At 36.8% G+C, this 14,820-nt stretch overlaps 1 protein-coding gene across 6 annotated transcripts in view; it reads left to right on the top strand.

Moving 5' to 3' along the window:
• Positions 1-14,820, top strand: part of ndst2a (N-deacetylase/N-sulfotransferase (heparan glucosaminyl) 2a) — a 150,813-nt gene that overhangs the window by 29,951 nt on the left and 106,042 nt on the right. For all 6 annotated transcript variants that reach the window (XM_053501551.1, XM_053501549.1, XM_053501546.1 and 3 more), the window contains exon 2: positions 5,583-5,698. The gene's annotated coding sequence lies outside the window, so the exon portion shown is untranslated. The remainder of the gene's footprint in view (positions 1-5,582; positions 5,699-14,820) is intronic.

The following is a 14,820-nucleotide window of genomic DNA, read 5'->3' as shown; positions in this document are numbered from 1 at the left end:
AAAAGTAACTCTACCTTTAACATGGACTTTGAGACAACACGGGTATCATAACGTTTTACTTGTAGAGGAGATTATACTTGTATTTTAAGAAAAATTTATGTGATTCAGCCGTGTTAGTGTTGACCCAGTTTTGTGTCTTATTTGTATTATTTTTTTTTTTTTATCATTTGATCAGATTGTTTCTGGTGTATTGGTCTTTCCCCTCATTAGTGTAAATAAGAGCCTGGTCGTATTTGACTGAAAATAACTGCCTGGGAGCGTTGCCAAGATGCCCGCCCAAGTGGATGGGCTTTTCTAGATATCGCACTGAAATACTGTGTGAGAAACAGACCTTAGCGGCCATCACTTTTACTGGACGTATCATCCATTTATAAACCAGGAATCATGTTTAATAATCTCAAATTGGAATTTTTTTTAAATTGATGTACATATTTTAATTGTTTCTTAATAATTTATTATATTTTAGAGTATGCATTAGAGATAAAAGTGAAATTTTATTTACTCATAGGTTCATTCTAGGGCTGCAACTAATGATTATTTTGATAATCGATTAGTTGGCCGATAATTTTTTTGATTAATCGGATAAAACCTAAACGCTTTTTTAATTTGATGTTTTGCTTATAACTATTTAAAAAAACATCAGAGTATTATTTTTGTATAAAAATAAACTTTTAAAAATGCAAAAGACACATAGAGAGTTCAATGATCTTTAATTTTGACATTTTAAACCCTAAATGAAATGTAGTATATAATATATACAGTATGTGTATACACACACACATGTATATACATATATTAGTTTAAAAAAATACACTGTTGATAAGATATAAACAGCTAAAATAATGTAATTTTGTATAATAAAATGATGTATGCAAAATAAAACCACAGTAAATTACGTTTGTTACAAGTTAACTTTGTAGTGGACTATAAAAAAACTGTAGAAATGCAAAAGGCTAATAGTCACAAATGTACTGTTATTTGCCTTCGCCGAAAACGACAACAATCGCTAAATGTAATATTTCACTGTCATTCGCACCGTGTAATTTAATCTAATCTAAAGTAGTGCCATTTAACTACTCATTATTGCTCAAGAGGTGATTGCACAATGTGATGCTAGCGAGTAGCACGTGAACAGATCTAGCGCGACTGTCCCGAAGTTATTTAAACTATAAAACCCTTACACGATAAAGAGATACAGTTTTTACTAACCCTGCTGATGTTTCGCCATCCGTAACACCAACATGTTTTCTTTTTAAGAGTTCGTGCATGACTGTGGCACTACCATGGCATGAAAGCTCGGTCTTGCGTTTTTAGAGGCGTGTGATGTAAATTGCTCCCATACCTTGGAGGACTTGGGGCGCACGCTTTTTCCTGCAGACACTTCTGTAACCTCTATTGCGCGAGGGCTGAGTATCTGTGTGTATCTTTGTGTATTTGTGCATCTTGTGGTCGCGCTCCTTAGTGACGTGAGCAGCCCAATTAAACGATAGCGGCATTCGTTGACAACAAATTTCATTATAGATAATTATCGATTTAATCGATAGCCCTAGTTCATTCACAATTTATTTCTTCTCTGGATCACACTTGTTTGTCCGGTGCATCCTTTCAAGCAATCAAGTTAGTGCTTGATTGGGTCCTTTGCCATGTGCACGGTCGGCTGTGGTGCACTGGGTGTTCTAGTGCCTTTCCAATCAGCTTTTCTGTGGGACTGATCAGACTGGACATGCTGGCCTTGGGCACCTGTGATCCTGTCACCAGTTTACTTGCAAATATTTGATAGCTTGGTGCACCTGGTTATAAATTCTCTGAATTAAAACCAATTTAGCATCACTAGATCTTTAAAGCTCGTAATATCATGACTTATGCATGGTTTACATTCGCACTGGCGTCCAATTGTGTTCTGCAACAAGACTGTTGATTTACCAATTGAATTTTAAACAATAGGAATAAACACCTCTACAATCGAGTGTTTAGACTAATAGCCGTTCATTATTAGAAACGGCAACCAATGATTTGCTTGATTATTTCTTTACTGCTTGAAAGCGTAAGAGCAGTTCTCAGGCATGTAATTAGCCTTTCGTTCTGCCCGACTGTCAAACATAACCGGAGAGGAAGAGGTGGTTCTTAGGTTGTTTCATTATTTCACAAGAGCACAAATTTCAGGTAGTGTAATGACGGGCTTGTATTTTATTACAGACCTGCTGCTGGCATTTGCCTCGCTTCCAATTGGCATGTAATTTGCACCATTTCTGTTAGTATGCAAATGCTACAGCAGCAGCAGCCAAGTAAGAGCATGTTTTTTGACTGTTCACTCTGTATTTGTTTTTTGTTTTTGTTCTCTTTTACGTGTCCGCTCACATACAAGTGTTTTAGCAGCAATATAGTATATACACTAGATTTGCCCTCGATTTTGTCCATGTGGAATTCACCCTCATACTCATAAGCGTGTTTAAAAAAAAATGTACAGCGCTATCTGTTGAATTTGAATTTGGAATTTGATGCTCATACGACGTAGATGCATGCTTAGGCTGCGTTCACGATAACATGGTGTTCTCAGAGCTCTCTTGAGAAAATGCTGTTAACACGTTTGTCCTCAATGCGCTTAATTATCTCTCATGTAAACAAATGGGATTTACTGCACTCCTTTAGAATTATTGTGTTTGTAGGCAGGAGAGAGCCTGAGTAGGTGAGCAGGAGTGCGCTGTGCTTTTTGTTTAGATTCACATTTACAACACTTCTGCTCTTTTATTGTACACAACTTGCTTTTTGAGATTCAGTGCACCTGGCAGATGTGACATTTTCTCTCGCTCTCTCTCTCTCTCTCGCGCGCTCTCTGACACGTATTCCACTCATACTGTTGCATACAGAAAAAGAAGGAATCTAAAAAGAAGGGTTAAGTACACTGTGTCCTTGTGAAGGTCACTAAAGCAAAGCACATTGTTTCTTTTTTTTAAGCAATACATTTAACATTTTTTGTAATGTTTTAATGCACTTTTCTTTCTATCTGACTTGAGATCATACCTTTTCTACCACCTGTGTGATTTTTATTTTTTTTTTGTGCTTATTCATTCATTTATATTTATTTATTTATGTGTCTTTATTTTAGCTTTTACATTCATAATCAATCCGCAAGTGACCAGAAATGTATGTTTTTCAACTTGGTCGGTCACATTCGTTCTCCTTGGACATAACGGATTCAGATTAGAGTGCATGTGCTTCTAAGTGGTGTAGCAGAAACACATTTTTACGGTGTTACATTATCAAACGTTGCACAATTTTATAAAGCCTTCTTCAAACTCTGAGAACGAATTATTCTTGAATTACACTCTTACACCAGTCTCAAGACATCATAAGTGCTAATAAGTCTTGAAAAAAATGGACGTTAAAGGCTGTCCTTTTAAGTGAGAAAGTTCAGTGCAACCTTGGATTGCAATCATAATTAATTCCGGTAGTATGCTTATCAAAGCAAATTCCCCCATAAGAACTAATAGAAACTCTAAAGATTCGTTCCACAACCTAAAAATATTTATATATATATATATATATATATATATATATAAAAATAATTAATACAAAATGTAAAGTAAAAATATTTCCCACAGTTCCACAGCGTGCACGCACGAGAGAAAAGAACCAGTTGTGATCACATGACGCTTGCTGTCCAAACAAGAAGCGCATGCGGGTTTCATCAAGACTTACTCGTTTATCAAGACAAAAAAAATCTATTAAAAAAATTGCTCGTCATGCGGCACGCTCACAAACCAGTTTACCCACGATCCAAGGTTCCACTGTATCGTTAAAGTTTTAAAATCAAATCAACATCTACCCATCGTGATATCGTATCAGGAGGTGACTGCTGCTTCTTTTTTTTTTTTTTTTATAGCCCTCTCTACACTGGCTTATTGTGTCCTGGGCTAATTTACTATTTTACATCTTCTACAACATGATTTTTATTTCCTTCCAGATCTACTGTATCGTTATCTTTCCCTGTCCTCCTCTGTGGAAATTACAGCCTAAATTATACAGGCTTTCACTAAACTCTAGTCCTGTCTCTGAAAACATGGGCATGATTTTCCGTGCAGTTTGTTAGCTCGCATTGAGAGAAGATATCCAAGTGCTGCTTCTTGTCGTATTTCGTCTCATTGCGTGCATAACAGTGATCACTCCTCAGATATTAAACAGTTCGCAAATCACAAAACGATAACGGGTTGTTTTAGAAGAAGGACACGGCCGTATACTTGTTCTGGGTGATTAAATTTTATGCTAATAGTCGTTTCTCATAGCAAACCTGTTAGACACGGCCAAATTTTGTAGAGAAAAATATGGAAAAAAAAACCCACAGTAATTTTACATATTTATTACAAGACAACCCACATATGTGCTTATTTATGTAACTTTGACTTGGATTTAAAGATGATTCGTGCAGAGCCAGTGTAGTTAATGCACTGCTAATATGATCAGTCAGCCTGTGTTTTTAAACAAGTGTTTTTAAACCCTACTAGCCAAGTGTGCATTTTTCATGCAGCGAACGATTTAAATTGTCGAAATGCCACAGTGAAATGGAAATAAGCCTAATCGGTTAAAAACGGACCTTTTTTTATTTTTATTTTTTCATTAAGTAATTAATTAGGAATGTGAACGGAGACTATGTGTGTGAGGAGATGATGAGACTTTGCTAATGGCTAATGATTAAAGTTGAGGACTCATTTCTGATTTTAAACTTAATAAATATTTCGGCTCTTCTACGGAACAGAAATCTACAGACTTGTTAGTCAAGTAGGCTTTTTATTGTCATTTCAGCCATATACAGTTCAGTACACAGCAATGAAATGCCGTTTCTCCAGGACCTCCAAGGTGCTATGTACATTTAACATAAATTAACAGAAACTAACTAGCTAGATCAACCAAATTTACACCATAAATTATCAAAAACTATTCTAGAGTACAGGAGCAGCACAATGCAATAATAAACTGTGATGTACTGGGATCATGGATCGAGGTTGTGCAAGTTAATGGCACGATGGATTAAAAAAAATACAGTAAAAGTTTCTTGTGAGTAGCAGCAGTGATGAGAGAGAGTCCTTGTGCAAATAACAGCTGATAATAGAAATATTTGTGCAAAAAGGAAAAAACCTATTTTACCTTTGGGGAAAATATTCTAAAAGGCATATCCTGTAGATTAGATTATAAATGTAGAGGTACAGTAAATAAGATAAGTAGAGGTACAGTAAATAAGATAAGTCAGTGGACTTTAAACAAACTCCAAAACCTATTTTTTTTTACTTTTGAAGAAGAAACTCTCAAACTTTACTTGTGGTTAAAGTACATGCAAAAGATATAAATATTTTACCCTTAGGAAATACCCGAGATATTTTTTAGAATTGCATTAGAGAAAATGTCATGTCTTTGGGTGATGGATTGAATTTTATTTGTTACCTTAAACACACACACACACACACACACACACACACACAGATAAATTTCCCTTATAAAGATTTATTAAGTTGTGTCTTTGTGTTTCAGCTTCTAAAGTTAATTTAGTGTATTTTTTTTCTCTTCTTTTTCCTTTTTTATGTTTACAGGATGCTGGTGTTACAATGGAGACTCTTCAGCTTCTAACAGATCCTCTCAACTGCGGCGTTCACACAGATTTGGCTAATCTCTGAAGGGTTTTGTTTTGGGTTTCAGCACTAATCTGGTATGTAATCTATAAGTCTTCTTGCATGCTTAGTCGTTTCTGTGCAAGTTGCAGGTGCTTAGTGCCAACATATGCAATGTTTTTTTTTTTTTTTTTTTGGTTTTTATACCATCTGTCTGTGTGTATGGGTTATTAGTGTGTCAAGATATGTCTCTGTGATCCCTGTTTGTGTCCTTTATAATGTGAGTATGGTGGAAATAACAACAAAGCACGCAGCATTATCTTTCTCTGCATTGCATATGGAGCTGCACGCTAAAGTGTAATATAGAAATGTAGAATCCGTACATATTTCAGCTTTATGTGCTGTACAAATCGACTCTGAGTAAGCTTTTTTTTCCCCCCCTAACTAGACTATTGCTATCATGCTGTCCTTTTTCCAGGAGGCAAAATAGCATTTCTGTCTGTATCTGCATAAGCAGTGTAGGATTAACACTGACTGCGTGCTTAACGCTCTAAGCTTGCTGGTCGTATTTCAGTAATAGGAGCCTCATTTTCCCCCGGACATATGTGTAGGATCAAAGGCTGGTTGGGATTTTATGAGACAAGCAATTCAAAAAAAGTTTCTGCTCATTTGATGACTAATTTGTGTGTGTTGGAAATAAAGTACAGCTTTTTAGTGCAGTGTCACATTTTATATTTTATAATGCGTAGTACATTCTGTGTAGTGCATAGACTGCTTCACTTTAAGCACATTGCTGACGTCAATGTCGACTCACTGAACACTACGTTCAGATTTTTCGGGTGCATTTTAGTACTCTGAGTCTCCTGTTCTATTACAACCCCAAAGATGTTCTGTTGGATTCAGTTCTAGTGACAGGGATGGCCACTTAAAACAACTGGCTGTCCTGTTTATGAAACCTGCACAGTTTCACTGAGCCTGTGTACACGGCCAGCCCTGCTTTTGCAGACCGTTCCTGGCTGACAAAATGAAACCTGAATTCTTCTGTAGTCTTCTGCTGTTGTAGCCCATTTGAGTTGCTGTAGCTGTTCAGTCAGCTCAAACCAATCTCTCATTAACAAGGTGTTTCTGTCCACACAACTGATGCTGGATTCTCCAGAGAGACTATTTTGCCTGAAACACCAATGCGATCAGAAGTTGTTGAAATGACACCTGGTACCAACAAACATGACCAAACCGAAATGACGAGACCTTATTATTATTATTATTATCATTTTTATTTTTTTTGCAATGCTGACGATAACTAGATCTGAGTCTCTGAGTCTGCCAGTCTGTATCTTTGTGATACTCACCGACATGCTGCCACATGATTGGCTAATAATGGTCACTATTTTGACAAATGTTTGTGTACACCTAACCATTATGTCCACATGTTTTATTTTTTTATTCATTATTATTTTTTTTATGTAAATTAATTTAGATGGCCCGGTGACTTGGTGGTTAGCATTGTCGCCTCGTGCATGGAGTCTGCTTGGTTTCCCTTTGCTTGGTGGATTTCCTCTTGATACTCATCCAGTTTAAAAAACAGATTGGGTTAATTCGTCTTCCCAATTGCCCATAGTGTATGCGTGTCTGTGCCTGCAAAGGATTGGCATCATGTTTAAAGTGTACACTGCCAATGTGCTGGCTTCCTACGGCCCTGTACAGGATAAGCGATATAGAATATGAATAAATGAATAAATAATTTTTTTTGATAACTTTCACTTTTCTGAGAAGGCTTTCCACAAGATTTTGTAAATGAGTGCTCATTCAGCTACAAGAGCATTAGTAAGGGCAGTACAGTATGTTCCTGACTTATGAACATTTGAGTTGTGAATTTCTGCGGATACAAACGGACCTCTTATTACAAACCTTTGCGGATGTAAACAAATCGTGAAAGTAGCTTGCATGTATTGTACAAAAAATAGAAACTGCAGTTCACCAGATACCAATATTTACAATTATATACAATATTTTCATTGTGAGAGTGAAATGTAAAAAAATGTCCAAACTCGGGTATAATGTATGTGTGGGGGTGCGGGAGAAATAAGTCCCCCTTACCCGTTTTAATAATTCGGTCCTGGAGGCCTATTATAGAAAATGGCTGTCCTGTAAAGCTGTTCCGATGTTGAATAAAATCCTCAACGAGACAGATTTCACAGTCCGAAACAGCTTGGAGACAAAATGGTGTCTGTTCAAGCATACAGTAAACACAATGTAGCGTTGTCCTCCCCTTGACATCCTTCCATGCTTTCTTTTAACGAGGTCAGCATCACCAGGATTCTCAGGTGCAGTCCCGGGAGAGTATAATGCAGAACCAAAACACCAAGCCTGTGCGTTATTTATTTATTTATTTATTTAAAAAAAAAAGTATGCTTTACATTGTATATTTGTATCAAATGTGTATAAGACTCACTTTGTCAGACTTACGAACAAATCCAACTTACGAACATGCCCCCTGAACGGGACTCATTCATAAGTCATGGGGACTTGCTGTATAACTGATGTCTTACTGTATAACTGACGTCATGTGAAGAGACCCGTGGTACGGTCAGCATTCCAGTTCACCCCCAAGCTACTCACCGGGGTTGAGGTCAGGTCCCTGTACAGTTGGCTCCGTTCTGCTGTGTAGGCATTTTACTGGTGTGGTTGGAAGGAGAAAAGTCAGTAAAAAAAAAAAAGAAAAGTTCTTTGCACTGGTCTTCTGTGTACCACAGTGTACCACAGTGAAATATTCCTATCCTGCTGCTGAGGTGATTTTCTGAGTGGTACCCCTTCCCCCATGTGCACGGCATGAGGGCTCATTGAGTAGTTTGGTGAGGATGAAAATGATGTCAATGGTCTTCAGTTATCAGATCTTGACCCAGTTGAATACCTCTTGGAGATTTTGGAGCAACAGCACCAAAATATATTTTAAAGACATGTAGAGATGCAGTACAGCCTCAATGGCGTAAGACCGTCCCAACACAGGTTGTTCATATTCTTCTTTAATTTCAATTAAATCTTTCACAATATCTTTTAAAAGTTTGTCTTGCTGATTATCTCCCTCTTTTATAAATTTTTCTTTTTTCAAAAAGTTTTGTAGAGTCTCAGAGAAACACCCCCCTTCCCCCGCTCTCATTCATCAGCTCAGTCTGTTTCTTTTTGACTCTATGCCCCCAGGCCTCACTGAATGAGTCTAGAGTTTTTGAAGCAGCAGACTGACTTGTGGGTGTCTATGCAATTATCATAGAAATGATATTGAGGCAGTTCTGGCTTTGTGGCTCTGCGGTAGATCTGATTTTATGCCCTGCTGCTATAAGCAGTCAGAGTCACAGGTGAGCTCAAAGTTGTTTGCATGGCTGGAAGCCTGTAAAGTCAATACAGGTTATTGTTATTGCTTGATTCTCATGCTGGTGTGGGTCTGTCGCTGAGGGATTGTCTTCTTTTGCAAAAAACCTCAGAGAGCTTTATCTACCAAGCTGGATGTACTAGGGCTGCATGTTGAAAACTAATAAAGGCAAGGATTGCTCAGCAGGTTTGTTTTCTTCTTCTGTTTTTAACTTTTTTTTTTTTTTTTATCATTTTACATCAAGGCGTCCTTTTCTTTCACATTATTACACCACAGCACTGTTGAATTTTCCTAATCTAACGGTCAAAGGGCTTTGACAGTCATTCTGCCTGTAATGCAAGTCTCAGGTTTATAGTATAGATGTATAATATCATATTATGGTGTAATAATATAGTTTTATGCTTTTCAAATGTGTTATTCTGTCTATTGCAATAGCTTGCACTCTAAGGATACTTTACATAATTTAAGGTTAGCAATGAACAACAACAAAAATATCTCATTATTTATATTTTGGTGCTTTTTTTAAAATGTGGATGTAACATTTGCGCAAGGAGTTTTCAGCGTTGGTCATTCTTATGACACATGAGGGGCTGTTTTTTCGGTTTTTGTCTCTTTGATAAACAGTTAAAAAGCTCTGTCTAATGTATAAATTCTTTGGCGAATTATTGTGGTACATTTTATAACATGGAAAGGCATCAACTTCGCGGCATTGTGCCCCAATCACTGAGTCTTATTTGGATTGCATCAGGGGACATCTGTAATCATTTTTCTCCTCAGTTATAGAGCTCTCGCATTCAGACAGCAATAAAAATTACGAAACTAGTAGGTTGTGTTTTCTACAAATTTTGATGTTTGCATCACATACTTTTATTTCATTTGTAACATACATGTTACAAGCATAAATATGCCAAGCAGCAGCAGGCTAACATCTTTTTCCATTCTCTCTCTCTCTTTTTTTTTTTTTTTTTTTTTACACACCACATGGTGGCATTTTTATAGAACATTGTGGACATCTCCATCTGTACGGGACTAAAATGATCCACTGAGTTTGGTGAAAAATGATAGAAATTTCAGCCAGCAATTTTCTCAAAGAATGACCGAGAAAGATAGCAAAATAATCCCAGGGTAAAATATGAAATCACCCCAGGAGCGTTTGTGTGTGTTTATCCATGTCCAAATACGGCTTATAATGTTGCGCCGTTTTGTGTTTTTAATCCTTACGGATTCTTCTTTCAGTTTGCGAAGTAAACAAGTTAGCAGAGGTAGCTCAGTGGTTAAGGCATTGGACTATGGTTCGGAAGATACCTGGTTCAAACCCCGCAACCACCAAGTTGCCACTGTTGGGCCCTTGAGCAAGGCCCTTAACCCTCAACTGCTCAGATGTATAATGAGATAAAAAATGTAAGTCGCTCTGGATAAGGGCGTCTGCCAAATGCTTAGATGTAGAAGTTATCTTTTTAATTTAAAGATCGAATCATTACAATTTTTTTTAAACAATTGAAAAAATATACCATAATGGTAGCTAGCTTAAGTTTGGTCTCTGTTGTCTAGTTATCAACCTTCTCCTCTTGACGTTTTTTCGACTGCAGTTTATCTTGTACACCAGTAGGAGAAAAGGGCAAAGCGCTCTGTGCCTCCAATGTTTACAAAAAAAAGTTATCGGCTAATTTTAGGTAAACTCTCAGACAGTACAGGTTGATTTTATTAATTCACTAAAGCAGAAATCTAAATGTATTTCTTATTTTACTAACCTGGAGGTATTGCCTGATTAAATGTATACCTGTTACTGTTATATTTATGTAATATGTTTGGTGGTTGTGTTGAGCCGTGTGGGACGGGGGTGGGGGGTCTGATTGGGGGTGTGTGTTCTTTGTTTTTTGAGTGTTTTTGTTAGTTGTTTTTTTTAATAATATTTATTTAGAAAAATGAAGAAAGGTAAATTGTATGTCTGTAACTGCAAGTACTGTATTGTTTTCCTTTTTTTTTATAAAAATGTTTGCAAAAAAAAAAAAAAAGAAATCTAAACAATTAAGATGTGATTACTTGTTAAGTGTTAAAGGATTAGTAAGCGGGTCAGTTGCAGTTGAAGTAAAAGGGCTTGTGCTACGGAGCGCCGTTTAATTTTTAAAAGCTGCTTTTTACACTTATGTGTTAAAACCGAATATGTTCATAGCTCCTGTTTCTGATGTGCCAGAGTTATCTCTTTTTATATTAGTCTGTGATTAATGTTCTTGTTCCACTGAATGCACAATGATAACACATACTGCAAGGGGGGATTTTGTATATTTCATAAAATAAAAAAGTCAGATAAATTTTATTACTCTAAGAAGAGTATGAGCGATGGTTATACATGGACTGACTGCTAGACCTTAACCGATATCGGGTAACGAAAAGGTCCCTGTCTGTCGAGCACGAGCGACCTCATTTACTATCCGATGTTCGAGTCTTGAATGACTTCTGAAACCACTCAAGGAAAAATTACAATCTTAGGATTAATTTTTCATGTCATAACCAGGAGAGCTCGAGATGTGAATGCTGCCTTGCGTTTGTCATCAGGCTGGTACTTGATGACAAAAAAACAAAACATAATGCGATTTGTATTTTCTATTTATTTTGTCTATAGTTGTACCCGTCACTGGGTAATGCATAGACTTTTAATAGTGTGGTTTGTATAACCAGTAGGGCTGCAACAACTAATCGATAAAATCGATAATTATCGATAATGAAATTCGTTGTCAACGAATGCCGTTATCGATTAGTTGGGCTGCGCACGTTACTGAGAAGCGCGACCCCAAGATGCACAAATACACACAGCCGCTCGCGCGATGGAGGTTACAGAAACGCCGGCAGGAAAAAGCGCGCGCCCCGAGTCCTCCAGGGTCCGGGAGTGATTTACATTAAACGCCTCTAAGAAGACGGTAACCTGCACGCTATGCAAGACCGAGCTGTCACGGCATGTCATGCACTAACACTTAAAGAGAAAACGTGTTGGTGTTACGAATAGCGAAACATCAGCAGGGTCAGTAAAAACTGTATGTCTATCGTGTAAAAGTTGTATAGTTTAAGTGCTTTTAGTTTAAACTGTTTGCTAACTCCGGGACAGTCACGCTAGATCTGTTCACGCGCTACTCGCGAGCATTACATTGCGCAATCACCTCACGAGCAATAGTGATTAGTTACATGGCGCTATTTTAGATCAGCTTAATTTACACGGTGTGAATAACAGTAGAATATTACATTTAGTGATTGTTGTGATTTTCAGCGAATGCAAATAATAGTACATTTGTGACTATTAGCTTTTTGCATTTATACAGTTTTTTTTATAGTCCACTACAAAGTTAACTTGTAATTTACTGTGGTTTTACTTATGCATACATCATTTTATTATACAAAATTACATTATTTTAGCTGTTTGTCTTATCAACTGAATATATCAGTGTATTTTTTAACTATATATATATATATATATATATATATATATACTGTATATATTATATACTACATTTCATTTAAGGTTTAAAATGTCCAAATTAAACATTATTAACTCTATATGTGGCTTTTGCATTTTTTAAAGTTTATTTTTATACATAAATAATACCCTGATTTATGTTTTTTTAAAATAGTTATAAGCGAAATATCTAATGAAAGAAGCGGTTAGGTTTTATCCGATTAATCGATTAATCGAAAATATAATCGCCCAACTAATCGATTATCAAAATAATCGTTAGTTGCAGCCCTAATAACCAGGTTTACAAACCTGATAAACACCTCTCAACGCGAGGTCAGTTTGTCTCGCTTTTTGAGCTCTGTCTGTGCTTGCAATACTAGATGACAGATGTGGATTTGTGCAGCATTGATTGATCGTCTAGAGCAGCGGTCCTCTACCACCGGGCCGCGGATAATTTGGTCCTGGGCCGCACAGAAAGAAAGAAAAAAAATTATACATGATTTTATTTCCATTTTATTGACTATCAGAGTGTTTTATTTTGAAAAATGATCAGATCGTTTCCCATTCGCTTCCGTCTGTACATCGCAACATGCTTTAACCTCACTCTGTATAATAAATGTGGCATTAAAAGGTTGTTTTAAAGCAACTTTTACTCTGCTGACTTTCTGGATTAAAATCAAAGCGATATATCCAAATTCAAATCGCCACAAAAGCTCACACGGATTCTCTTATGCTATGTTGTATGTGTGTGTGTATATACACCACTGCTCTAAATATGGCACTGCTTAGAGATGCGACTGTACATCACAGCTTTGTAACACAAAGCTAACAATAAAATAAGCATATACTTTGTCAAAAGTTTGTGTGGAAAGCCAGACCAGCACATCAAATCTGTATGTGCTCTTTTTTGAACATTCTGTTTGATGGATGTAGCCCCCTTTTTACTGTTATAATAAATTTTACTAGTCCCGAGCGTCCGAAATTACAACCCGGCCAAGTCCCAAATGCGGGTTGATTTTCAGTCTGGGGAGTAAATCGCAGAGGACAAACACTATAAAGACTACAGAACGGGGACCTCCTGAAGATGGTCCCTCAGGAGAAAGCACGTCTCCATCTGCTGTGTTTTTTGTTGTTGTTTTTTTTGTTTTTTAATGCAGTCGATATTGGTTTCCTGGTTCACGTCCCAGGAGACAGTTTCACCCTGTAGGGTGAGAGAAATTAGTGGTACGCAGCATCTTCAAGCTCAATGTCTATTTAAATTTTATACATGTTTACCTACATAATAGTCATCATCTATGACAAAACATGTGACTGTAGTGATATCTGTAGAGACCTCGCGAAAGGTGATGTGCATTGAGGCAGAAGCTTTCGAAACTTTATTCTGATCTAACGTCTAACTGAAATTGTTGTAAAAAAAAAAAGAAAAAATTATAAAAATACCACATATAAATTATCCTGTAATATTCTGTATCTGTTCTGTTACTGGTCAAAATTCTTTTACAGAATATTTGTATTTCTGTGATGAGTGTACAGCAGCATGATGATTTGTTAAAGAGCCACTCCAGCACCTTTTTTGCCGGTTACGTCTCTGTGTTCAGAAATCATCATCTGCTTCACCGGACCCGACACCATCGCTGGGGTCACTCACAGGAAAGGAGTACCGTTATTTATTTGCTGATTTACATTACAGTATACAGGGATTTTTTTTTCTTTTTAGTCCCCTTTACAGATTAAATGCTTGACACACATGCTGAGTGAGTTATTCTGATTATATTTTTAGTTGTGATTGTGTGATTGCTCACAAGAAAAAAAACCTAATGGTAGAAAATCTCCAAGAACATGTAATGTCTCTCTTATGCCTTTTTGTATGTATATATATGTGTGTGTGTGTGTGTGTGTTTCAGTTTGAGGCAGTAGCTTTAAAAACAGCTCCACTAAAATAAATGTCGTTTTAAACAGAATCTACAGAGTGCTTGATCTCATGGACCGGTAATGAATGTTTATAATAATCTCACGGTGGAATGCAGACGATTCGTATTTAAGATACTCATAGCAGCTAAAATCAAATTAGGGCTGTGCAGTTTAATTGATGATGCAACGTAATCAATCTTCTATTGATTGGTTCAAGTAATTGAATTGATGTGTCTGGTTTTGATTCAGAATTTATTTCTCAATAGAGATGATTGATTTGTACGCCGCTTACGAGCGATTGCTTCTTCCTTCCCACCCCCCGCTGGCCAACGTTCGCATTATTATTATTATTATTATTTTCAATCACTCTTCAATACAACAGGTGGCAGTATGCACCTAGCTGGTTTGCGAGCTGTAATTAAACACAAAGACAAGCAAGCACAAGGGGGAATAAACTAACCTTTGCGCTTCGCCTAATATTATTGATATTTTAA

The sequence above is a fragment of the Clarias gariepinus genome, chromosome 8 (assembly GCF_024256425.1).
Source record: "Clarias gariepinus isolate MV-2021 ecotype Netherlands chromosome 8, CGAR_prim_01v2, whole genome shotgun sequence".
NCBI lineage: Eukaryota > Metazoa > Chordata > Actinopteri > Siluriformes > Clariidae > Clarias > Clarias gariepinus.
This window is presented reverse-complemented; position numbering and strand designations above follow the sequence as displayed.